At 50.6% G+C, this 25,282-nt stretch overlaps 1 protein-coding gene across 5 annotated transcripts in view; it reads right to left on the bottom strand.

Moving 5' to 3' along the window:
• Positions 1-25,282, bottom strand: part of ZNF516 (zinc finger protein 516) — a 102,583-nt gene that overhangs the window by 29,883 nt on the left and 47,418 nt on the right. The gene's annotated exons all lie outside the window — the stretch shown is intronic.

Here is a 25,282-nt window from a genome sequence, read left to right as displayed (position 1 = left end):
AGTTAATGGACAGCAGTGTGTCCCGCCATAAAACAGTCACATTCTAGAAATCAAAACTTACTGCTTCCTCACTGACACAACCATATCCATATGGCACTCGGGCCATATTTTCAAAAATATGTATTTTTGAAAAGATCAAATCTATGCTGAAGTGAACAGAATTCAAGTCCATTAATATTTTCATGGCTAATGTACCTTATACACCCTCCTTCAATCCCAAATCCTAACAGGAAACTATGACAAAGGTCTATGGGGTCGCACAGAGTCCAACACGACTGAAGCAACTTAGCAGCAGCAGCAGCAGCAGCAGCAATCAAACGTAAAGGTAAAGACAAACCACAAAACAAAACTTTACAACCCACGCTCTTAAGAATACTGAATATTTCCACTTTACAAAGGCAAATAGAAAGTAAGTCGATTACCATAAGGAAGCATGTTAAAGTTGAAGGAACTGGCGAAAGAAGGTGTTTCCATCACTTCAGATTTTAAACTGTCCCTGAGGGAGAGGAAGGAGCCCAGGGGAGCCTCACATGGGAAGCTTGTTCCCCAAAGCTTCCTTAAGGACAGGGCGCCCGGAACTGCCCTTCCACCTCTACAAGGAACCCACCCCACTCAAACCACCTGTGTCCTGCACCCTTTGCGTTTTAAGAGAGCCAGGTCGGATCAAGGCTGCAGAAGAGAGGGGGCCTGCAGACCTCCAACATCTAACAGGGACTGCGGATGCACACTAGCAGTTGCACGGTTGGAAAGTTCTTCTGCTACTTAACTATCCCAGAATACAAGACCCGCATTCTATGCATTTACGAAAGAACTATAATGACCGTCTTTAGGAAACCAGGGCTATTTCTCGGCCCCGCCTTCCGATGCAACGCCGGACACACGCCGACCCGCAGAACAAAGCCCGCGGGGCCCGGCGCCGGAGGGGCGCGGCTTCCGGCGCCGTGCGGGGGCCTGGCCAGCAGAGGGCGCGCGCTCCCCGCGCTCCGCGCGCGGCCTGGCTTTCAGAAGGGGCCAAGGCGGCATCGACCTTTAAACAGAATATTCAGGTCCAGCAAGCGAAGCAGGGACGCAGAGAACTTAGAGTGTGCACCAGTACAGTCACGCAGTTTTCTCCTCAAAGTACAGAACGTACCTGAAATGGATAAAAGGGGTTCATCCAAAGGTCTTAAAGTAAGTTCACCAGTATTTTCAGAGAACATGTGCAAGGCTTTAAGCCAGTGATGCACTTGAATGATCTGGCTAAAATGAACTTACCTAAAATGACGGACCTACCGCATTGGACTGTGGGGCTCAGACTGTAAGGCAGCACTGTCAAATGTCCAGTTTCTGGACAGAAATGCACAGAAAAGCGGCACCTCACAGCGGATCTGGCCCAACACAGACATGACGGGGCCTGACTTTTTCACGCCTTTCCTCCCACAAAACCGCTGTCTACATCAACATCAAAATTCTTTTCACTCCTGGAGTGCTGCTGAATGTGCACTCAGAGTTGGGGGCGGGGGCTGCATGGTCCGGGGACAGTTTCCGAGCAGCACTTGGCAGGACTCGTCACCTACACACCCGCAAAGTGAAAATTTTATTATTTCATGAACCTGACTGTATGCAGGAAACACCCCTTCCTGGCTCATCCCTCATCCTTTCTCTTAGGGCTCCAGCCAACGTGTACAAGGGTGGTCCTGGCCTCGCACGGGGTTACCTGTGAATTCAGAGCCTGACCCCACAGAAGGAGCCACAGGGACGCTAACTAAGCGCCGGCTTGTCTGCCGAGCTGTCTCATCCCCAACCAGAAGCTGGGTACCAGGGTCCTGGAGCCTTTGATGGTTACACACGTGTGAATGCAAAATAGAGACTTTCTGTATTGCTCACATGAGGGGTTCAAGCTACTTTATAAATAATAAATTTCAAATGTTTCAGCCCACCAGAGACACTGAGTGGAAAGAATTAGTTTATATTTTACTTAGTATTTGCACCAAATCTTTCCAAGTCACATCAGTAAACTGTTTCTGGACTCTCAAGCAGGCTGCAGTATAATGGGTTGCAGTTAAACTTTGTAATTAAAATGCAAAATCAAGGTATATATACGTTTATTCTTCATGTACCACATCTTACCTTTCATTTTCTCCCCTTTTTAAGTAGAGGAAATAACTGTATTCCCCTTTCTTGCATACATATCTTTGGGTTTCCCCTTGACTTGTATAAGCTCCCCTTCAATTTATCCAGTTACTTAAAAATCTAGACGAAGAATGACAGCCCCAATGGACCGATGCCGCACAGAACAATCTCGGGAAAGCCCCACTTACTAATGTTTATTTTCTCAATCCTTTAGTCATATTTCTATTTTAAGAAGGAGTTGCAATATCGTATTTCTGTGATTGTTTTCCAGGAGCTCTCTGGCTAAGCAGGAGCCGTGAGTCTATGAATTAAAAACGTTTAAAGCTAAGTAAGGGTTTCCAACATTCTATGAGCTGAACTCAAAAGAAAGGGCCCCCGGGCCAACTCCACCTCCACTGGCCTAGCGTCCCCTCCAGGGCTGTCCACGGGGATCTGCAGCTTTGGGAGCAAGCCGACCCGCCTGAAATAACTCACCCACCGGCATGGAGAAACAGCAGGGGGAGGAGGGCAGGGAGCAACACGCACAGCTGGTCACCACTTTCATTCAGCCCCAGACAGGTCAATCCTAACCAATGCATTCTCTCTCTAACAAAGCCTAGGGGTGACTGCGGTGCTCCGGCTGGGTTCACGTGCTGAGCAGCGCACACACGTGGCCCTCACAGAGCTCCGTGATGAAGGCCAGCAGCCCAGCCACGCACCGGGGCCCAGAAGCTACCCTGCGTCCTCCACTCCGCCTGCCCTGTGACCTCTGACTTGTGTTCTCCCCCGGCACTCACACGAGGGCAGGACCCCGCCCCCGAGGCCCCTTGGGGGACAGGGCCCCGGATCCTCCCCGGAGCGGCTGAGTTAGGCCCGAACAACAGTAAGACGTGAAACAGGAAGTGACCTGAAAAGTCACTGCTTATCCGACGTCCAGATTCTGGGACCTAGACCCACTTTTCAGAACCTCAGCCCCCGGTTGCCCCGTCTGTGCTCTGACGTAAAAACCCTCTGCCAGGCTGCTGGGCTTCCACCACCCGTCACTGATAGCCTCCGCTTCGCTCCAGGTGCGGCAGCTTACGGCTTACACGGCACTGCAGGGACGCGCTGGTCCTGGCGGAGGAGCTGAAGCCAGAGCAAAGCTCATTCAAAGACACGGCGCTGCTGAAGCCTGTGTATCTGCCAGGCAACCGCCCGGCCCGCTCCCCCCGTCTGTCTGTCTGTCCCCATCCTTCCCTCCTCCAGGCCCACAGATGACCCGTGAGCACGCACTCACGCGGCCCCACATAGTCACCGCCCTGCGTGCGCAGAAGCACACGCAGCCACACACGTGGACACTGTACACAGAGGCCCACGCCGGCGCGGCCTCCCACGAGACGTCGGCTCACGCGGGCGCGGCCTCCCACGAGACGTCGGCTCACGCGGGCGCGGCCTCCCACGAGACATCGGCTGTGTGTCTGGGCTGGGGGACCACTGGGGCGGCTGCTGGCTCAGCACATAGCTGCCACGTGCCCTCAAGTCCTGAGGACTCTCTCCCTTTCCCACACCCAGACAATGACCAAGTCCAGAATTCGGAGCCCAGTGAATATACCATTCTTTGAAAGGAGAAAGTGTGTGTGTGTATGTTGAGGCTATTTTTAGAAGCTGAGCATACTGATCCACACCCTGACCACCTTAGCATGGCCGAGCCCAACCCCACCTCGAGCTACACAGGTGGGAACCCAGGGTCCTGACTTCCTATTCTACTCACAGACGTCAAGAGACTTCAGGGTTTCCAGGAAACATACACACCAAACCTAAAACACATAGCTGCAAAAAGTGAAATTTTTGCTACTATTTATAGAATCTGGGAAAAACCACACGGCCACCCAGCACAGTCTTTGGAACCACTGCTCCACGGCTGAGCGTCCACACGGGTCCCGGCGTCCACACGGGTCCCTGCACGAGGTTAAGGCCCCCGCAAGTCCCACACGGCCTGCTCGCCCGTGAGGTCCCGGAACGCACCAGACCTGAGGCTGAAATCACCCCTCTCTGCTCTGCCAAGGGCAGCTGGCCAGGCTGAGCACACAGGCCTTTTGCCCCTCCTGGGAGCTTCTGCAAAGCGCCCAGGGGCACAGGCCGACCCCTGGGAACTTGCCTGAGACACAGCTCAGCAAATGGCAGGAGCAAAGTAAGGCCCGTGGTGGACATTTCCCTCATCTCCTTCCTTGCCAGCTGGACATGGGGACGCTCCCTCACTGCCAGCCCAGGGGACCCCGATCACTGCCCTACCACCCCCTCCAGCCTCAAAGATCCCAGGATCACCACTGTGTACAAGTGTGTGTGTGCACATACACGTGTTTGTGTGCACATACGTGTGCGTGCCCGTGCGTGCATGCTTGCACAATGTGGTCCCCGGAGAACATAGAGTCTGTTCAGCCACACCCTCGCGGCCCCGCAGCACACTCTGCGATGCACACCCGTCCCCTGTTCCCTGAAGACATCTCCAGCCCACAGCTCAGGTGTGAACAGGATCCGTGCTGCCCACACAGAAGATCCGGGGACCAGAGGTCGCGATGTGTCCCCAGCAACTAGGCCGGCGCAGCCGTGGAGCAATCGATGCAGCTGGCGTCACAAGCATGGGCTGTAAGGTGTCGGGGCCCGGCTCGGGCTCGGACTGGACTCCGGCTCCACCTGGAGCCCTGTCTGCAGGACAGGGGAGGCTCAGCAAGGAGGTCCAAGCAGTCAGTCCTAAAGGAAATCAGTCCTGAATTCTCACTGGAAGGACTGATGCTGAGGCTGAAGCTCCAATGCTTTGGCCACCTGATGGGAAGAACTGACTCATTTGAGAAGACCCTGATGCTGGGAAAGATTGAAGGCGGGAGAAGGGGACAATAAAGGATAAGGTGGTTGGATGGCATCACCGACTCGATGGACATGAGTTTGGGCAAACTCCGGGAGTTAGTGATGGACAGGGAGGGCTGGCGTGCTGCAGTCTGTGGGGTCACAGAGCCTAACACGACTTGGTAACTGAACAGCAAAGGCTGAGAAGCACGACACAGACTGGTCTGGAGGTGAGGGCAGGCAGGGGCAGAGGACGCCGGGGAGGCCAGGGGCATCCACGGGGGCAGCCTTCCACACTGTCAAGGCCATGGTCTCCTAGCGGCGGTGCTACTCACGGCTGATTTGAAACCACAGTGAGGCATCATCCACCCGCTGCAGACAACCTCAGCCATGAAGCCTCTGTGTTTCCACGACGGGTCCCACATCAGTCTGTGAGTCACCCACGTGGCGCACGAGAGCACGTGTCCTGACGGCTGCCTCGTCACCAGGCTCCCGGCGGACAGAGGCTGTCTCACCCGCGGCTCAGAATCTCACCTGCATCCAGCAATGGCCAAGCGGGGACCTGGTCCCCGCCGACCGGCCAGCAGGGCGCCGGCTCGGACAGGTCGTCCAGTACGAGTCGGCCACAGGAGCGGCGTGCCCGCATCAGTGGCAGGCCGGCTCCTGCCACGGAACGCAGGGCCCCCAGGTGCAGGAACACCCATGACCTCTGACCAGCCTCTCCTTCAGGCGGGCATCCCAGCCACTGCCCATCAAGGTCACGGTCACTGTGAGGAAGCAGCCCCTGACCAGCAGCCCCAGGTACCTCCTGCCTGCTTCTGCTCCAGAGGCCCTGGTGAATCTGATTCTTCTTCAACAGCACAGCAGTTAAAAGGCGCTTTCCTATCTCACCAAGGCCTCCCCTTTCCAGGTCACCCCTTCGAGGTTATGCTGACTTATCGGCACAGATGAGGATTTCTGAGCTTTTGCTGAAACTTTCTTGTTGACACAAGAGATGTCCAAATTCCCAGGTGTTAGTAACACCCTCTTGTTCACCACCAGCATCGGGTCCCACCTGAATCCACCAACAATCCTAAAACAGACAGTGTGGCTTTCTCAAAGACGTGGAGCCCTGAGTGTGCGGTAGAGACGGCAGCCCAGAACAATTCAGGTAAAACTTTCCATAACAGGCCTGCTCACTTCATCTCCTCCGCACAGGTGTGTACTGTATAAAGATTCTATTTTTGTAGATCAAGGATACTGGAGCAGAACTCTGATGACCAAATTTAATGACAAAAAATTTCATTATCAAAATTAATTAAAATGCATAACCAAAATTAATAAAATTCTATTTCTTAACCTTGCCCTCAAAAGACTACAGAAAATGCTACCACTGGCACAACTAATTTGTCAAGTGAAATTAAAGGAAAAAACTCTAAGAAGATATATGCTCAGTCGCTCAGTTGTGTCCACCTCTTTGCGACTCCATGGACTGCAGCCCACCAGGCTCCTCAGACCATGGGATTTCCTAGGCAAGAATACTGCAGTGGGTTGCCACTTCCTACATCAGCTAAGAAGATAATTTTGAAGTTAACAGTTATTTTGAAGGGAAAAAAAGCAGGCATCTGAATATCTCCTGAAGAGAAATCATTTTTCTGGTAGGGATAACATCATTCACGTACCAAAGTGAATTATACCCAATACGACACCAAAAACACCCCGTAGGGCCAGGCTCCGAGAGGCCTTTTAACATCAGTGCCCAGGACCCTGCATCAGCCGACCTCCACCAGGCTCCCTGAAATGGAGACTCTGGAGGCTGAAAGAAGGTGCCTCTCACACAGCGCCACAGCCCCACTGGTGCCCAGGTCCCCGTGGTGGCTCAGACGGGGAGGAATCCGCCTGCAGTTTAGGAGACCCAGGTTCAATCCCTGGGTCAGGACAATCCCCTGGAGAAGGGGCCCACTCCAGTATTCTTGCCTGGAGGATCCCATGGACAGAGGAGCCTGACGGGCTACAGTCCATGGGGTCGCGAGGGGCGCAAAGAGTCAGACAGGACTAAGCGACCAGCACGCTCACTCTCCCGTATCGGATGCCTGGGCGGGTCTGGAGCAAGGCGGCTAGGGCTGGCCCAGCAGGTGAGGCTGCGGGGCTGCAAGGTGCTCCTCCATGCTTTGCTCTGTCATAAAACTAAAAGCTGATTTCACTCTCTCAACTAATCAGGCCCCTACACCCCCCCCCCCATGGCATCCCCCCACAGAAACCGATTTTATGCGAAGACAGAAAATGTTTTCTTAATCTAACCCGTTTCTGGCATCGGTTAAGTGTCACTGCATAAAGCTAAAACCGAAGCAAGCCTTTAAAGAATGATGTAACTCTAGTGACCAAGTAAAAGTCTTTGCAAAACCCGTGAATGAAAATGCTCCAACATAGATTTTTGGTATCTGAGTGAACATCTGTCTATTTAAAAGCTTCCGTAAATATTTTCTCAAATTGATACACTATTTAAACAGCTTGTATAACTACCGAGTAGCTCAAGGAATTTTATGTAACTTTTTTTTTTGAAAATTAAACATTTGAAACAAAAAGATGCTTTGGAGAAACTGATGCCACCAAAGCCACCCGATCCTTCGCCCTCACTCTGGACAAATTCAGTTTACAGCAGAACTTCTGCCAGAGCCCGAAAGACTTATATATACATGTACACGTGTGCACTGCTAAGCACTTGAGTAAACTCCGTCATTTATTACTGTTTGGCTTTCAGCGTTACTCACTGACGGCTCAAAATCCCGCTCTGGAAAAAACCTTATTTCTTCTGAAACAGGGCCATTTTCCTTTTCTTCATGAAGAGCACATGAGCACGCACTTAAGTAAGATTTCATTGAAAAAAATAATCTTATGTAAAGCTGGCACACCAGCTATGATCTTCGTCATTCAAGGAGTTTCTTTTAAAAGTCCGCATCCCTTGAGTTTAATGTGAGGCTTTAGGAGTCAGCTGATGAGAGGCCTGACTTCGGGCAGGGTACCCACTGCAGCCGGCGGGGGGAGGAGGGGGGTGCGCAGGCAGACACCCAACAGCCTTTCTGGGGCTGGTGACTCTCAAAGCTTGACATCTGAGCCACCATGTATTACATATTCCAACCTATTCAGAATTGTCAGTCCAAGCTTCCTTTTTATTTTAGGTTTTCTTAAGACTATCACCAACCCACAAAAGGCCACTCCATTAGCACTGAAGCTTGTTAAAGCATTCTTCATCTTGCCAAACTGGCTTAGAATCATTTAACCATGGGAAAGGCAAAACAAGCCAGAAAATTCTAGCTTTGTTCCTGAATGACGGTCATAATTTTGTTAATGACGGGCCACAAGAAGGATGATACCAACAGGCACCTGCCATTCCTGTTCCCACTAAATAGAGTGAGTCTGGCTTTGAACCCTTTATTGAAATGATACAAGTTAGCATAGGAGTCAACAGACTGTTAGCAGCCTTCTGGATACCTGGAGGCCCGTCACTAACTGACCCGAGCAGAGCGAGCTGCGCCTGCCACGATCCTCCCACACTAGACGTACAGATGGAAAGACCGACTTCCCACACCACCCGCTGAACCACTGCGTCTGAGAGGGAAGGCCAGGCTCCCAGGAAAGACAAGCAAAACCCAGGGACGAAAACCACGCAGCGCTGAGCCATTTGACGAAAGCCACAATCGCTTCATCAGCCCCGCTGCAGGAGGCCAGCTCCGCAGGGAGAAGGGGTCCCCTGGGTGTCACACGCCACACAAGCCACACGGCCCTCCCTCTTCCAGGGGAGCCAGGGAGCTCCCTGAGTCCAACAGCAGGCCTCTCCAGGAGGCGTTAGTGGTGAGGAGCCTGCCTGACAGTGCAGGAGACACAAGAGACACGGGTTCCGTTCCTGGGTCACGAAGATCCCCTGGAGCAGGGCCTGGACCCCAGTATTCTTGCCTGGAGAATCCCATGGACAGAGGAGCCTGGCAGGCGATGGTCCATGGGGTGGCAGAGGGTTGGATGTGACTCAGCACGCGCTAGACACGGAACCTCCACCGTGGAGGCCATGGCTGCCAGATCCGTAGGGAGGAAAACTTGGCAGAGTCTTCATCATTGGCAAGAAAATATGTTTGAAGATACACAATTCCCCCCACCTTAAACACTGCCTCCATCTCAACCTGATGCTAGAGAAAGGAACAAGAGCTCCGCTTCTCCGTTCTCCCTCCTCCAGATCAACCTCCAGTTTCAGCCGCTGCTAATCAGCAAGCACAGAGGAGAGAAGGAGAGGCAGGGAAGTCTGGCCGCTCTCATCTTCGGCCAGCGTGGCCCCAAAGACCTCCATAAATAACCTGGAGAACAAAGGGTCAGGGCAGCCTGGGGTACTGAGAAATAAACAGATTTTCACAGTGCTTCTCAGCTTGTGACCATTTGAGGACTGCTGTAAAGTTCTGAAATGAAACTTGGCAAAGGGTCTCCGTGCGATGCCTTTGAACTCCGAGCACTTCCACTCTGCAACTTACCCAGTGGTTCATCTGGTCCCTGCCTCCCAACTTCAAAGGACAGGCTCGCCCTGTCCCCAGCAAGGGCAGAGACCTACACGCACAGCTTCAGCCTTAAATGTTTTACTCCACCATCCTCTCTGCTCTTTCAAAATTGTATTAACCCGTGAAAACGTGGCTATCAGAGCTATCAGGGACAACTCCAAGAATTCTGAACCTTCAAAATCTGAACACTTTTCTGCCTTCACCTAGCGTGGAAACATTCAGGGCTTTCTGTCTTTACCAAGGAGATGTGTGAGCAATGCATCCATTTACCTGACACACACTTTGTTTAAGTATTTAAATAAATGCATAATCCACAGACAGCTTTGGTAGCGCAGTGGTAAAGAATTCGCCTGCCACGGCAGGAAATGCAAGAGTTGTGGGTTCGATCCCTGGTTCAGGAAGATCCCTTAGGGAAGAAAATCACAACCCACTCTAGTATTCATGCCTGGAGGATTCCATGGACAGAGGAGCCTGGCAGGTTACAGTCCATGGGGTCGCAAAGTGTCAGGCACAACTGAGCACACACACACACCCTATCCTATTAAGGAATCCTTGGTTAAAAACCTGTTATCTCAGAATTTACAACTGACACTTTCCTGCAATTTAAAGTCAAAAAGTAATAAAACTTAAGAGGGATTTTTTAAATCCCTTTTTGGATGTAATTAATGATATTAACTTGGTAGCTTTCAATTAGAGAAAATACTGCACTGAAAGTTTTATGATTTCTTTAAAAAAAAAAAATGCATAGCTCCTTGGAGAGTCCCCTGGACGGCAAGGAGATCAACCCAGCCAATCCTAAAGGAAATCAACCCTGAAGCTGAAGTCCCAATACTTCAGCCACCTGATGCAAAGAGCCAACTCACTGCAAAAGACTCTGACGCTGGGAAAGGTTGAAGGCAGGAGAAGGGGCAACAGAGGATGAGATGGTTGGATGGCATCACCGACTCAATGGACATGAGTTTGAGCAAGCTCCGGGCGTCAGTGAAGGACAGGAAAGCTTGGCGTGCTGCAGTGCATGGGGTCACAGAGTCAGACACTTCACAGTTCTCTGATTTTGCTTACAGTTAAAAAAAAAAAAAAAAGGAGAGACACTGTGCCACAGACTGTATTTCAAAGGTAAAAGCAGCTTCTGGAGACGTTTCTGCAGAGCTGGATCAGCAGGTGGGACTGGCACTCAAGCCATCATGGGTCTTCCTGCTTCGCACGTGCGTCAAGCTGTGTAACTGGCCATCTTGAGGCAGAGCTTCTTTTCTTTAATATTAATATTGATTAAGGCACCAGACTTCCAATGATCATTATTTCCATTTTAAATAAAATTACGGCCACTCAAGCAATTTAACGTAAAAACCAGCCAAATTCAGCCGAGTCGCTGTACGTGCAAATAAGGCCGACGTGGTCCTTGGTGGCTGACCGGAACTCAGGAAGTCAGAGCTGCTGGCTGCGGACGTGGAGGATCTGCCCTAAGGCGAGGCTGAGGCGACAGGTTGCGGAGGCAAGTGCAGGCAGCGCTATCCCTGTACCCACGTGTGTGCCCCCCACAGGGCTGCAGGTCCAGGCACAGGGCTCAGGACTCCCCCGGCAAGAGCCAAGGGTGAAGCACACATCTCCCCGCCGCCCTGCCCCACGGCTCAGGCGGTGAAGAACCCGCCTGCAATGCAGGAGACCCAGGTCCAACCCCCGGGTCGGGAAGATCCCCTGGAGGAAGAAACGGCCACTCTCTCCAGTACTCTTGCCTGGAGAATCCCATGGACAGAGCAGCCTGGCGGGCTACAGTCCATGGGGTGGCCAACAGTTGCACACGACTGAGTGGCTGACACTCACTTTTCTCCCCCGCTCAGCTCCCAGGGCCCCACAGTGGATACAGGTGGAGGGTGGGGATCAGACACAAGCAGGCTGTCCCTGAGACCATGAGGCTGGGGACGCACATTCTGGAAACCAAGGGATCATAAATGCAGTCACTGCAATGGCAATCGCGAACGGTCTCCCACTGAAACAATAAGTAAGAGGCGGTCCTAGGCTATAGGAGATGCGCCGCCGTGTTTACGGGGAGTGAGGACAGGAGACACCACGCACTAGATGGAAAGGAGTCGTGGCCCATACGGGCTTGTGCACACGAACCCCAGCACGGAGGTCGAGGAGGACGAGCAGGGTGATCCCGGAGAGGCGGGAAAGGAGGGGGGTCTTCCCAGTCCCGCCAAGGAAAGGACAAGAGCAACAGTTTAAACGACAGGCAGTGAAGGAGAGAAGGAATTTCAGATTATAAAATAGGACAAAAGGGAAAAATGAAACTGTCCAGCATTAACTCTCCTCTGCACAAATCCTTAAGGTACACCAAGAAAATCTATGTTTGTGATTGGCTGGTTGAGTTTTAGCTAATGAAAGAAGCCAACAGGTCCTCTCAGAACCACTTGTAATCCTACAACGAAAAGTTGCATCACCTTGCCGCCTGGCGTCAGCATGGGCACCCTGTGCTGAGCGCGTCTGGAGGCTTCCACTTGTGAGCTCAGAGGTGCCGGGAGTCTGTCGGGCAGCAGGCAGCCCCTCCTGAAAGGTCGGCAATCACAGGGCCCATGCAGGGCTTTGCTACGTCTTTCCAAGGGAAGGGTCCTCAGGAGGAAGACAATGCCCCTCCTTTACAGGTGGGAAAGAGAGGTTGCAGAGGTCCAGCCTGTGACTCTGCAGCTCTACGGGAGAGGCCTGCACAGCCCAGGCCTCGCTGTGCATTCCCACAGGCGCTTCCTGACGTGCCTGGCAGGATCTCGCCTCCAATGCCAAGTGAGCAACAAGATGGGACGGGACCTCGATGGCAGGAGACGACGCTCACCTCCAAACCCCACTCAGGTGGAGTCAGGACCTTCACTGACTCACGACGGCCTCGCTTCAAGGCGACACCAGATTTCAGAACCCTCTATTTCAATTACAGATCAGTCTTGCAAAATGAACTCAGGAGCTCTCTGCACAGTCAGAGATCAGAGGGAAGAGGTCAGAGGGAAGGGAGGCGCCCACCGCTTCTAGAGCTGGTCCATCTGCACTGTGGATGCTATGGTAGGGGCATCAGAAATTCTCCAAGGGTTCAAACCAGGGACGTGGGAGTCCCAAGCCAACAGTGATCAGCCAGATTTTCTCCACCCATATTTAGAGAATATTTTTTTTAACCAAAACTGAACGAGGATAGATCATGCATAGGCAAAATCAATTCAGAATCAGAATACATACACCCAGTAAATAAACCAAATTTCATATGCTGCTTTGGGGGATGGTCTTGAGTCCTGGGTCATTATTGACTATTTTTGTGCAAATAACAGGCTGCAGATCACAGACTGAGATTACAGGACCCTGTCTCTACATCTGGGCAGCCCAGGTCTAGAGTATGGTCTGAAGGATTCCTGGGGCTCTTTTTTTTTTTATTTATTGGAAGCTAATTACTTTACAATATTGTAGTGGTTTTGCCATACATTGATATGAATCCGCCATGGGTGTACATGGGTGTCACATCCCTCAGGGTCATCCCAGCTGTCATACTATCATATACACGTTTCAATGCTATTCTCTCAAGTCATCCCACCCTTGCCTTCTCCCGCATAGTCCAAAAGTCTGTTTTTCATATCTGTGTCTCTTTTGCTGTCTTGCATACAAGGTCATCGTTACCATCTTTCTAAATTCCATATACACGTGTTAATATACTGTACTGGTGTTTTTCTTTCTGACTCACTTCACTCTGCAAAACAGGCTCCAGTTTCATTCACCTGATTAGAACTGATTCAGATGCGCTCTTTTTAATGGCCGAGTACTGTTCCATTGTGTACATGCCCCACAGCTTTCTTAGAGTATGGTCTGCAGGATTCCTGAGCTCTTTTTATTTTGAATTAAGGAGAGAGGCCCTTGCATGTAGGGTAAGTTTCAGCAGTTCAGGCTAGATGGAGCCTTTTGGTAACCAAGCTACCAGATTCTTGGGGGTGTCTACCAGGGTCCCACAGAGTTAGGGCAAAGCTGTGACCCCAGTACTACATACATCGTGGATAACTGACACCCCACTGTGGGACAGCACGGACCTGTGAGACAGCGGCAAACCCCACCTACCAAATTCCAGACGAAGCAGAACTTTCCTCTGATGACTGACACCCACGCTAGAGCAGCCACCCCTGGGGCAGCATTATTCTCTAGGACGGATTTCAGAAAGAGCCAGTCACAGCGGCTGCACGCTATACAGGACACTCAAATGTGTCACGCAGCCCTGACTCCAGGAAGTGCGTGGAACACTGTCTGTGTTAGAAAACGCTAGGATTTTTTTCATCCATCAAACGGAATAAATGCAATTTTCATTTTCTCCTAAATCTCTTTCTCCACCAGCACTGTTCTGACCCTCAATGCAGGTAATACACGTGTTTAAAGTATCGATACCTGTAAACCAGAAAGCAAGGAGTCTCCACTAGAGAGGCGTCCCCTTTTATTCCTCAGCTAATTATCATCCCAGCATTCATAGCATGAGGTCACCAGCATCTCCATACAGTAGTGAACAGAGCTCTGAACAGGTCTCAGTCAGCCAACAAGCAGGTCAGGAAACAAGACCAGGCATTTCCTGGGTGTCCTGAAATAACCACCTGCCAGGAGATTCACCCAGAGACACACACCAGGGAACGCACGGGGGAGCCAGGTAACCTGAACTGCAGACCAAAAACAAGTCACTTTTAGCCTGTGTCTCAGATGCTATATGGGACATACATACACTAAAAAAGGCTATTCGATGTTTATGTGAAACTTACCAGGCATCCTGTATTTTTTATGTACTGAACCTCTAACATGTTTTCAGCTAAACAAATATATTATTTACATGAATGACTTCAAAGGAAGCACTGTATGAGTCAGACGCTCAGTCCAAAAAAAAAAAAAAAAAAAGTGTCTATAGTGATATAAACGCCAGCATCACGTCATGAAGAAAATTACTTTCCGTCTATATGCGGTATCATTCATTCACTGAGAAGAGGGAACGTGCTCATGGGAGACAGAGCAGAAGCCGGTATTACCCTCAGGGGACCCAAACCACAGGGCGGCATTTAACCAATGACCAGTCTCTACCAGACGGGCCTCTCAGAGCCTCGATGGCTCCAAGGGCCCTCCTGTGCAGGTGAGGCAGTGGGGCTGGACTCAGGGGGCCTTGGCCCCTCCCTGCCTCATCTGGGGGCAGAGGAGCTGGGGGTGAGCAGTTCTTCAGCAAAAAGACCCGCTTTGGGGGACCCTGCTGCTGCTGCTAAGTCGCTTCAGTCATGTCCAACTCTGCAACCCCATAGAAGGCAGCCCACCAGGCTCCCCCATCCCTGGGATTTTCCAAGCAAGAACACTAGAGTGGGTTGCCATTTCCTTCTCCAATGCATGAACATGAGAAGTGAAAGGAACCCCAACCTTGCCCTTAAAGGAAATCACCCCTGAATATTCACTGGACGGACTGATGCTGAAACTGAAGCTCCAGCACTTTGGCCACCTGATGTGAAGAGCTGACTCACTGGAAAAGCCCCTGATGTGGGAAAGAGTGAAGGCAAAAGGAGAAGGGGACAGCAGAGGATGAGATGGTTGGATGGCATCACCGACTCGATGGACATGAATTTGAGAGACTCGAGGAGATAATGAAGGACGCGGAAGCCTGGCGTGCTGCGGTCCATGGGGCCGCAAAGAGTCAGACACGACTGAGCCTCTGAACAGAAAACCTTTCCCTGCACGGCCCGGCCCCGCACCGAGGGCATCAGAGGGAGCGGAGAAGTGGCACGCTCCCCTGCAGCCAGGGCGGAGGGCCAGGAGCCGGCGGGGGGGGTGCCCAGGACCTCGGGAATGACAAGGGCAGGGCTGCAGCGATCTGTCCCAGGCGCACTGGCTGCAGCCTGTCTCTGGCCTCGGGTCACAGAGAGAGAACAGGCACAGGAGGCTCTGCGGCTGGACGGACCGTCACCCAAGCCCCCCGTGCCCCAACACGGTGCCTCGAGGTGCACGCTGGGCGCTGGGTGTGACCTGGTGTCCTGTCCCCTCCCTTTGCCCTCGGATAGAAAAGGGGCCAAAGGGAGGGCAAAGGGGCTGAGCAGGATGGGGGGAGACGGTGACCGGTGGGCAGTGGGGTGGGCGAGGCTGATGCTGGACCCCTGGCTGGAGGGAAGACCAGCCCCTCCCCCACCTTCCCTGCACCTGCTCCGGGAGGCATCCTCGTGTGCTGAGGTTCCAAAACCTACAAGCTTCTAAAACAGCTCCCCCCAACACACCAGACCTTCAAACTCAGAGAAAAGGATCTTGAACTCAAGGAAGAAAAACCCAAGGAACTCTGATCCAGAATGGGAAAGAAATCTGGATATTTAAAATGGATCCAAGAACCCGGCATTCACCCGGTGCTTTCCAGCTCGGGAGGCAGCTGTGGGGGCAGTTTTCTCTTCCCTACTAACGTGCAAGCCCGGGACCCTTTTGTGATCAGTAGCAAGAATCTGTTTCTAAGTGGTGAGCAGGCTGTCACCATGGAAACTGCAGAGACTCTTTCTCCCATTCGTGTTGCACACCACCTGTCCAGAACTTTGTGTTCAGAGTTCACAAAATTCCCAAGTCAGGACTGTGCAACCCCTTTCTCTGCAGCTGGAATTCAGGAACTCTGTCAGCCACCTCCGGTGACACCCTGAACTGCACTGTGCAGCCATTAACAACGCTTCTCTATCAGCCAAGGAGCTTTACAAGAAAAAGAGCTTTTAAAGGTTTAATGCCGGTTTTAAACCTCATGGCCCTACCCTACCAAATTTCACCATTTTTTAAAAAACAGCCCCAAATTCTACTTCTTAAAGACAAAAACTTTTGTTTGATCCACCCCCACTACTGTGCGTTTCAAGTCCAACGCCAGAATAACCTGTGTAAGTCATAGCTCACGAATGCTGCAGAAATCTGTTTCTTAAAAGCCAAGAACATCACAGACAAGCTTTGAAGAAAAGCAATTATAGCATCCAGAAGTCAGACTGGAAACCTGACCACCATTCCCATGTCCAAAATGGCATTCTCCAGCGGTCCAGCCCATCAGTGAACTGCCCATTCATCTGCAGGACAACCTAACTGCAGGATTCTGGGGAGGAAGCCACGGCTCCCAGCAGGCTTTGGACGTTAGGGCCAGGCACACACACCATCTTCTCCAGCATGGTCAACCCGTCATCAGAGGGTCCCACTGGGCTACCCTTTTAGATGGTATATTTCAGTAACCAATTAGACTGAAAAATGAAAAGTGCAGTGCGAGTAAAACTGGAACTCAGTTTATCCACAGGGCTGAAAGTCCGGAGTTCGCAAAAAGAGCGTCAGTAACACTCAAGTCTGGTACACTGTTAGGAGAACATACTTGGCAGCTAGCAGCTAGCCTCAACGTCTTCCTCACATGTGAAGACGCTGCTCTCGGATTAACGGCTGCCTTCGTAATCAAAGCCGAAGGGGAGGCATCCTCTGAGTGGACATGAGTGCGCTGACTGCACACAGGTCCAGGTAACATTCCAGGAAAGAAAGTCGGACCTTCTAACCTTCAATCCAGAGAAGACTACCCCTAGCTTTCTCAATTCTAGTAGAATACAGATCTGAAACTACAGTCTGTTTGAATACGCAAAGTATGCAAACCGTGCATGCAAATACTGGGTCATATCAGGAGCCTGCAAGGGTTTCACAGAAACCAGTCTTGGATTAGGACCTGCGCACAGAAGATTAAGAAATTAAAAAAAAAAAAGCTGAACCAAAGTTATGGATGAAATTTTTAAAACCTGTGCCAGAGACATGTACACAACATACTTATCGAACAAAACCTAAATACCTGACTAAAGAGAACCTCAGATAGAAATGATTCACTGCCCACGATGAACACACAGACCAAGTATGATACGAATCAAATAGCACCCTCGGTACGGAGCTGGCTGGGCTAGAGCGTGCCTCGAAAGGACAGTACATCCTGAGAGAAGGGGTTGCCTGGGCTCCAGGTGGGTCTGCTTCTGAGGTCACAGGAGAGGACCGTGAACCTCGGATTCCCAGTGGGCTTGGCCACGGTGGAAGCAGGAAAGGACTGCTCTTCTCAGCAGCGAAGACTCCAGGGCCAGGGGCAAAGGCACCAGGTCCTTGCAGCCTCTCACCATCTGCACCCTGACAATTCCCCCCAGAAAGACAGGTGTCGGTGGAGTGACATGTGCCTAGGAAGCTGGGACACCCGAGCTCATCAGGTGTGACCCCGCTTCCGCAGCCCAGGGTCATCCTCCTGCAGAACTGCCCGGGACACACCCTGCTGACCAGCAAAATCAGTTGGTTCAGAAGCAAAATCAGTTCAATCCAACTCTTCCCACCGAAGGCCACATCTCAGGGGTCTGGGGTGACAGACCCAAACTCAGCTGTTTCCCCTACAGAGGGGTAACGGGCTTCCCCGGTGGCTCAGGAGTAAAGAACCCGCCTGCAGTGCAGCAGATGCAGGAGACATCCGTTCAATCGCTGGGTCAGGAAGATCCCCTAGAGGAGGGCATGGCAACACACTCCAGTATTCTTGCCTGGGAAATCCCGCGGACGGAGGAGCCTGGCAGGCTACAGTCCACAGGGTCACACAGAGCCGGACACGCTCAAAGTGACCGAGCATGTACGCATGCACACAGAGGGGCAACATCTACAAAGAGGGGGCTCACACGTCACGTCAAGTCACAAGCTCCTGTCTGAACCGGAGGAGACCAGGCTCCTCTTCATGACGTGTGGACCACAGGGGAGGAGCCGAAAATCAACGCCAGCAGCACCACAGCACACAGGGGAAGCCGACAGCCAGCAGGACGGCGGGAGATGACGGACTCGGAAACGCAGAGGCAGGAGGGACTGAACAGGGGCCGCATCAAGTAAGCCTCTACGGACACAGGGCGTGCATTTTTTATTGGCATCCAGGAACATCATTAATTTCTCCTCCAGAGAACACCCACTCCATGTTGCCCACGAGCAGCCTCCTGGACAGGATGGAGCTGGTGCCCACCCCAACGAGGGCCGGAGAGGACTGCAGAGCTCAGCAGAGCTGCCTCCGCTCCATCTTGGCTGCCTTCGGGGCCGGTGGCCGTGGAGACTGTGGATCTGGAGCCCCGGGCGGGGCCTGAACTTCAGTGCGTGTTTCTAGGACTGTGTGTCTAGGACCACAGGCTTCTGCCCCTCAAGTGACAAGCCAAAACAGACACCCTCTCCCAGGCTGGGAGGTGGACCCTGTGGACGTCGGTTCTGGATCTAACTCTGGCACCACCAAGAGTCGTGTGAACAGGACGCCAAGCAGAGCCGGGCGAAGCCGGGCACCGCAGGGATCATGGCAGGAACAACCCTGCAGGCGGGGTCCCGGCCCCCATGTGCAGCCCAGGAAGCCGGACCCTCAGTGGCTGAGGGGTGAAGACACACCGCTACTGCACGCAGAAGAACTGCAGCCTGGAGTCCTGAAGACGCTGGGCAAGCCACGAGGATCCCCCCGTGCCTTGGTCTCCTCTCTGTTAAAACGGGACAGACTACTATCCCCCAGTTCCCTCCAGCTCTAAATTCTATGCTTCTGTCTTGTGTGAAGGGCTTCCCAGGTGGTGCTAGTGATAAAGAATCCACCTTTCAATGCAGGAGACATAAGAAACAGGGATTTGACCCTTGGGTCAGGAAGATCCCCTGGAGAGGGAAATGGCAACCCACACCAGTATTCTTGCCTGGAAAATCCCATACACAGAAGAGCCTGGAGGGCTACAGTCCCCAGGGTTGCACAGAGCTGGACACGATCTGGCAGAGCACAGCACATCTTGTGTGAAAGAGAGAAATGGAGACAGAGACAGACAACAAAGAAGCATTTGGATCCTGCTAACAAGCCACAGTGTTTGCACGGCGTCCGCTTCACAGCCCAAGGACCACGCATCCCACGTGTGTGTCTCAGCGTCAAGAGAAAAGCTCAGAGCATCATCTCCAGAGTCTGATGTGTTTCACAGCGTAATTCATTCATTCTGGAAGGTCAGAGGACACAGCATGGTGATCAAGCAAATATGAGCACTCACGGCATGCACAGATGATCAGTGTTTGAAGAATCAGAATAGAATAAAACACACTTCTGAGGCTCTATTCCCATCGCAACTCACACTTGCTGTGATAATTCTGAGGCCTACCAGGGGGCTGCAGGGCCGGTGAATAATTGCCGGTGTCTCCGTGCGTTGCTCCTGGTTGCTAAGATGCTGACTAAACCACAGGGCATTCTGTGGTCGGTCGTCAAGTGCATCTGGGTATTTTTCTTAAAGAACTTCAGTGCGTCTTTCTACTGAATAAGGATTTGATAGGAGGGTTTACAACTCTCGCTTTACTCCCACCTAAGTAAATACCTTGGTATTTCGTCCAGTAGGAGAGACTAAGGGGGGTGGTCGCCCTTGCGTCTAGCTCAGAGGCATCCGCCTGCGTTCGAAGCCCCTCCTTGTGGTCTGGGATCAGCCTGCTCTCCCTTCCTCCCTCAGCCGTCCCGAGTCTCTCCCGTCAGGCCCCCACCTCGAGGCTGCGCCCAGTGCTTGCGGGCATGGGGCAGGGAGTACCCCTGCCCGGGGCCCGGCCCAGGGCCAGCATCGCGGCCGCGCACTTCTGCAGCAGCCGACCAACCCGCACGTGCAGTTATCAAGTTCCCATCATCCAAGGTGCCCAGGCTGCCAGGGATGGGAAACGGCCCGGCACGCTGGCGGGAGTCGTGGCCGAGGGGATCCAGCCTCTTGGTCTCACTCGGACCCATCCCACGGGCTCCCGTTTAACAGGGTCCCAGGACCATGAGGGACTGACACCACCCGGGGTCCCAGGTTCACTCCTGCCCCAGCCAGGGCCCCAGGGAGTGGGGGTTCGTCTCAGGCACACGACTGTTCTTGGATGCGCGTGCCACCCCACAGTTGGTGGTGGTGGTTTAGTCACTCGGTCGTGTCCGACTCTCATGACCCTGGGGATGATAACCTGCCAGGCTCCTCCGTCCATGGGATTCTCCAGGCAAGAACACTGGAATGGGTTGCCATTTCCTTCTCCAGGGGATCTTCCCGACCCAGGGATTGAACCCGGGTCTCTCCATTGCAGGCAGATTCTTTACCCGCGGAGCGACGCAAGCCAGTTGCACACACCGTGCTTCCCATCCTCCACTGTATTTATGGTCTCTCCTCCTTGCCCCCAGCCCCTTTCCTGGGGTGTCATTTTTGGCTTCTTGAGTCGGGGAGGCACTGATGAAGCCTTGCGTTAGGACAGAAGTCCTTCCCGGTCACTGAGCATCAGAGACGGGAACCAGGCAGGTCTGCAAGCGGGGCCCAGCTCCCTGGCTCAGAACACACCGCGACATGGATCCGGACAGGACCGTGGGAAGCATCCATGCCCACAGCCCCTCCCGCTCTGTCAAAGTAAACGCCGCTGCTGCTAAGTCACTTCAGTTGCGTCCGACTCTGTGTGACCCCACAGACGGCAGCCCACCAGGCTCCTCCGTCCCTGGGATTCTCGCCAGCAGGCCCAGCTGCCGGTAAACACCTCTCCCTGGCCCACCCCACACTCCACCCTGGGACTGCTGTCCTCTAGAGTCCCCCCAAATTCCGACACAATGGGAGGACACGTAGCAATGTTTCCTCTCTAAACTGCTCTAATGACTAGCTACGCTCTATGGGAAAAAAAAGACGGGACTAGCCGGTTAACCCTTCTGGAAGCTGGGTGAGCACGGCCTGGCTGGCCTCACCCACCCACACACTGATGTGGACGAGCAGTCGGGCTCAGAGCACGTGCTCCACCAACATCTTACAACCAAAACACTGTGGCCCTTCTTGTAGTTACAACAGGGAAGAGATGAGCTGTAACGTCTGAAAGTGTTAGACTGGAGGAAGCCAACGAAGAAATATCAGAAAATGGTGGCTTTCTGAAATAAGTAACTTCTTCTTTCTAAAGGTCTTTTCTTCCCTTGACTATACTTTTTAATCCTGAAAACTCTCTCCTTAATTCTTCCAACTACATACAATACTGTGGCACTTGTTCACAGAACTTTCCATTCTATGAAAATTGAGTCAGTTAGAAACAGTCAAATATTTGCAATTTCATTATCTGCAATTTCAAAGCTTGGGGTTTTACTATCAATTATGTTACAGCCATCATCCAAAGATACAGAAAGAGGCTGGGCTCAGTGGATTATGGATTTGATGTGATAAAAGAAGTTAGAATAACAGAAGATAGTCAAAACCAAGGATATATTATCTAACACAGGGAAACAGTCATTACTTTGTAATAACTTTAAATGCAATATACCTATAAAAATACTGAATCACTACGTCATACACTTGAAACTAATATAATACTGTAAAGCCATTATACTTCAACAACAACAATAACAACAACAGAAATACCTGGGGCAATCAATCACCTAAGTGTTAGCAGAAACGGTATGGAGATACCCAGTGGGAATGGGTTTTGCATCAAGTCAGGGCCCCCAGCATGAGGCCAGGCTTCCCCCAAGGGCACCATGTCTTAGAGGACAGTGAGCTCATGAAGAGAGTCCTTCAAGACACACTCAGAGGGCTTCCATCACTCCTAAGTCACCCTGGCACTCTCTTGATTTCAATTCTTTTTCCTAGCTGCACCACGAGGCATGTGGGATCTTAGTTCCCCAACCAGGGATGGAACCGGCGCCTCCACCAGTGAAAGTGCCGGGTTTTAACCACTGGGCTGCCAAGGAAGTCACCTACTCCAATGCTTTCTGAGAAGAATTCCTCTTTGGCCTGTTCACCTGTCCACAGTGATGACTTGTGAGCACCCTAACTCTACTCTGTGGTTGAAAATATGAATTTTTCTGATTTCAATTTTATGCCCTTTCAAGGCTCCTCTTCCCTAATTAAAAGGACTAATTTTTGTGAACTCCAGAAGTGTACTTGCCATCAGTGCCAAGTCACTTTCTCAATGGAGACTTAAATCCAGCTCACTAACACATTTTAAATTACTGAGTTTTATTCACAACTTTGCTCTTAGACTATTTTAAGTCCTTAATGAGGGCTGCAGTGACTCAGTCTTACGTGGAAATAGAGGTAATGACAATCAAAGCTTTCCAAAGCAGGAGGCGGCAACACTCAACAAAGAATGTTTCATGAAAAAAAAGAAGTTTCTTTCAATTAATCTGATCAAGCAAACTGTCTCCAGATTCAGAAGCAGCGCTCAAACCTACTCCTGGATGTCAAAACTCTTTGGAGGAAATTATGGCATGATGGGATTTACTGGAAAGGTCACAAAAATCTGAATTCTGATGTCAACTCTGCCACCACGGGTGAACTCACATTCATGAGAACCAGTCTGATCTTTCTATGACTCAATTCCTATGTGTTTCCTCTCATAATTTTAACCAGTCATCCCACCCAGGTTCTATGAGAATTTAAAGTCATTTCAGTGTTTGAAGATCTAAGTCATCTTTTGGTGATAAGAAAGCCAAGTATTTTCCAAAGTTGAATGCATTCTTTTAAACAAAAAAAAGGTTCGTTCACTGCAGATCAAAATAGAGGATTCAAAGCACCCATTTGCTTTTCCAAAGTATTAATGGTTGTTTCCAAGTTCTCGCCAATCCCTGCCAATGAAACTGTTTTGTGCTCCTTGGAAGAAAAGCTATCACAAACCTAGGCAGTGTATTAAAAAGCAGAAACATAACTTTCTCAACAAAGGTCCATATAGTCAAAGCTATGGTTTTTCCAGTAGTCATGTGCAGCTATGAGAGTTCAACCATAAAGAAGGCTGAGCACCGAAGAACGGATGCTTTCAAACTATGGTGCTGGAGAAGACACCTTAGAGTCCCTTGGACAACAAGGAGATCAAACCAGTCAATCCTAAAGGAAATCAACCCTGAATATTCACTGGAAGGAATGATGCTGAAGCTCAAACTCCAATACTTCGGCCACCTGATGCAAAGAACTGACTCACTGGCAAAAGCTATCTGATGCTGGGAAAGATTGAGGGCAGGAGGAGAAGGAGGTAATGAAGGATGAGATGGTGGGATGGCATCACCAACCCAGGAAATAGTGAAGGACAGGGAAGCCTGCTGTGCTGCAGTCCATGGGGTTGCAAAGAGTCAGACATGACTGAGCAACTGAACAACAAAAATATTAAAGGCTGCTATGATATAAAATTGGTATCTTTAGGAGTAAAGATACTGTCCTTTGGGGCTACAAAAAATGACCTGTGCAGACCTACGATGTTCAACATTTTACACCACTGTCATAACATAAAATTTTCTAGTCTCTCAACAAGCTATAATATTCTGTCGTCAACTTGCAAAATTCACTATTGTATATAATCTTGCTATGGAATCATCAGAGGCACCAAATTTCTCAAAAAGTAGATTACATATAGAGAAAAGACATATAATCTCATTAAGAAGTAAATGATAATCTCTAAAATTTAATGAACCTGAGGGGAAAAAACAGAGTAAATTTCAATTTACAGTGAATGTAATTTGATCTTTCCCACATCTTGACTTTAAAGGCACTGCTGAATTTGCTTATTACTGGGCATCTCACATCTATCATAATAGATGAGGTGAAGGACAGCTTTTCCAAATATTAAAAATATTCGTCTTCAAAGTTATAAAAAATTATTACCAGCTTAGCATTTTATCCAAATGTGCTCCAAAAAGTAGACAAAGTGTTACTGGCATGTGACCAGTAAAATCTATAGTTGTCAACATATTTAAAAAGGAAAAACAAAAACTAGTGCTCAAACATGCCACCCAGGGTCACAGTTGGGTTCCCCAGGTCATACATGGCCAATTGCTGTTAGAATCCAGACGATCTCCCAGAATGCAAAGTACAGTTTCAGAGAAAGGAATATTATCTTGCTTCCTCCCACGGGTGAATGACTAAGAAATAAAATGCAAAATATGAGCTGATGCATAATGTGCTATTTTTCATTAATGGACATGTACATGTGTGCAGATTCAGTAGAGACTGCCCTGCAGGATCAGAGAAACTTTTTACTACACTTCTACTGACTTTGCATATACCTGAGTGTACCAGACGCTCATACAATACAATGTTTAGACCTGTAATAATTAAACTCTGTTCAAGAGAACTAGCTTCATTTTCAGTACAGGGAAAATGACATACACTCGTGTTGTTTTAAAGAGTTGCACAGGGGCGGTTTTCCTCACTACGGAATACAAAAAGCTGAGCTGAAGCACTGGGATTTCCATCATCACCAATCTTTGCCTAAAAGTAACATCCAGTCAAACCAATTTTCAGGGAGAAAGGAAAGCATTCCTGGCTATGAGGAGAAAGTTACAAGCTTGGAACTGAAACATCATCTCCATTTAAAGGAATTACCCAAGACAAAAGTTAATGAAGAAAATACCAAAATGTATAAAATTTATTAAAAAATAGAACATGATGGGAATAAAGTTGGCCAAGCATCTTTAAATATTTACATAGCTGCAACTGGGAAAGTAATCTGGTTCCAATTAGCCATCTCTAAACCCAAAGGGTTACTGGAACCCGAGGAGATTAATTATAACTGCACACAATATGAAGGTCCTCTTTCACTCAGCTGTCTGGTGCAAGGAGAGAAGCAGAGGAAAGGGTGTGTGCCCCAGCTGATGGTGAGAAGAAAAGGGCACACCTCGGAGGGGCTCCATCACCCGGTCTTTGCTTAGAAATATCTGATGCTCCAAAGAGACCACGACCTCAACAGCTAGGGTTGATTTATGCAAACACTATAGACAGTCAGCAAACAGGAGCCTCAAGTGGAGCTGACAGGGGCCTGGGTCTGCACCTACCAGTTCATGCTCCAAGTACACATTGGGTACAGACTCTCTGAGTGCACAGGCACCTGAGTCAGGACTACCCGAGCCTGGAACA

Source organism: Capra hircus, chromosome 24, assembly GCF_001704415.2.
Source record: "Capra hircus breed San Clemente chromosome 24, ASM170441v1, whole genome shotgun sequence".
NCBI lineage: Eukaryota > Metazoa > Chordata > Mammalia > Artiodactyla > Bovidae > Capra > Capra hircus.
Note: the sequence above shows the minus strand (reverse complement) of the source record. Positions and strands in the feature narration are given on the sequence as shown.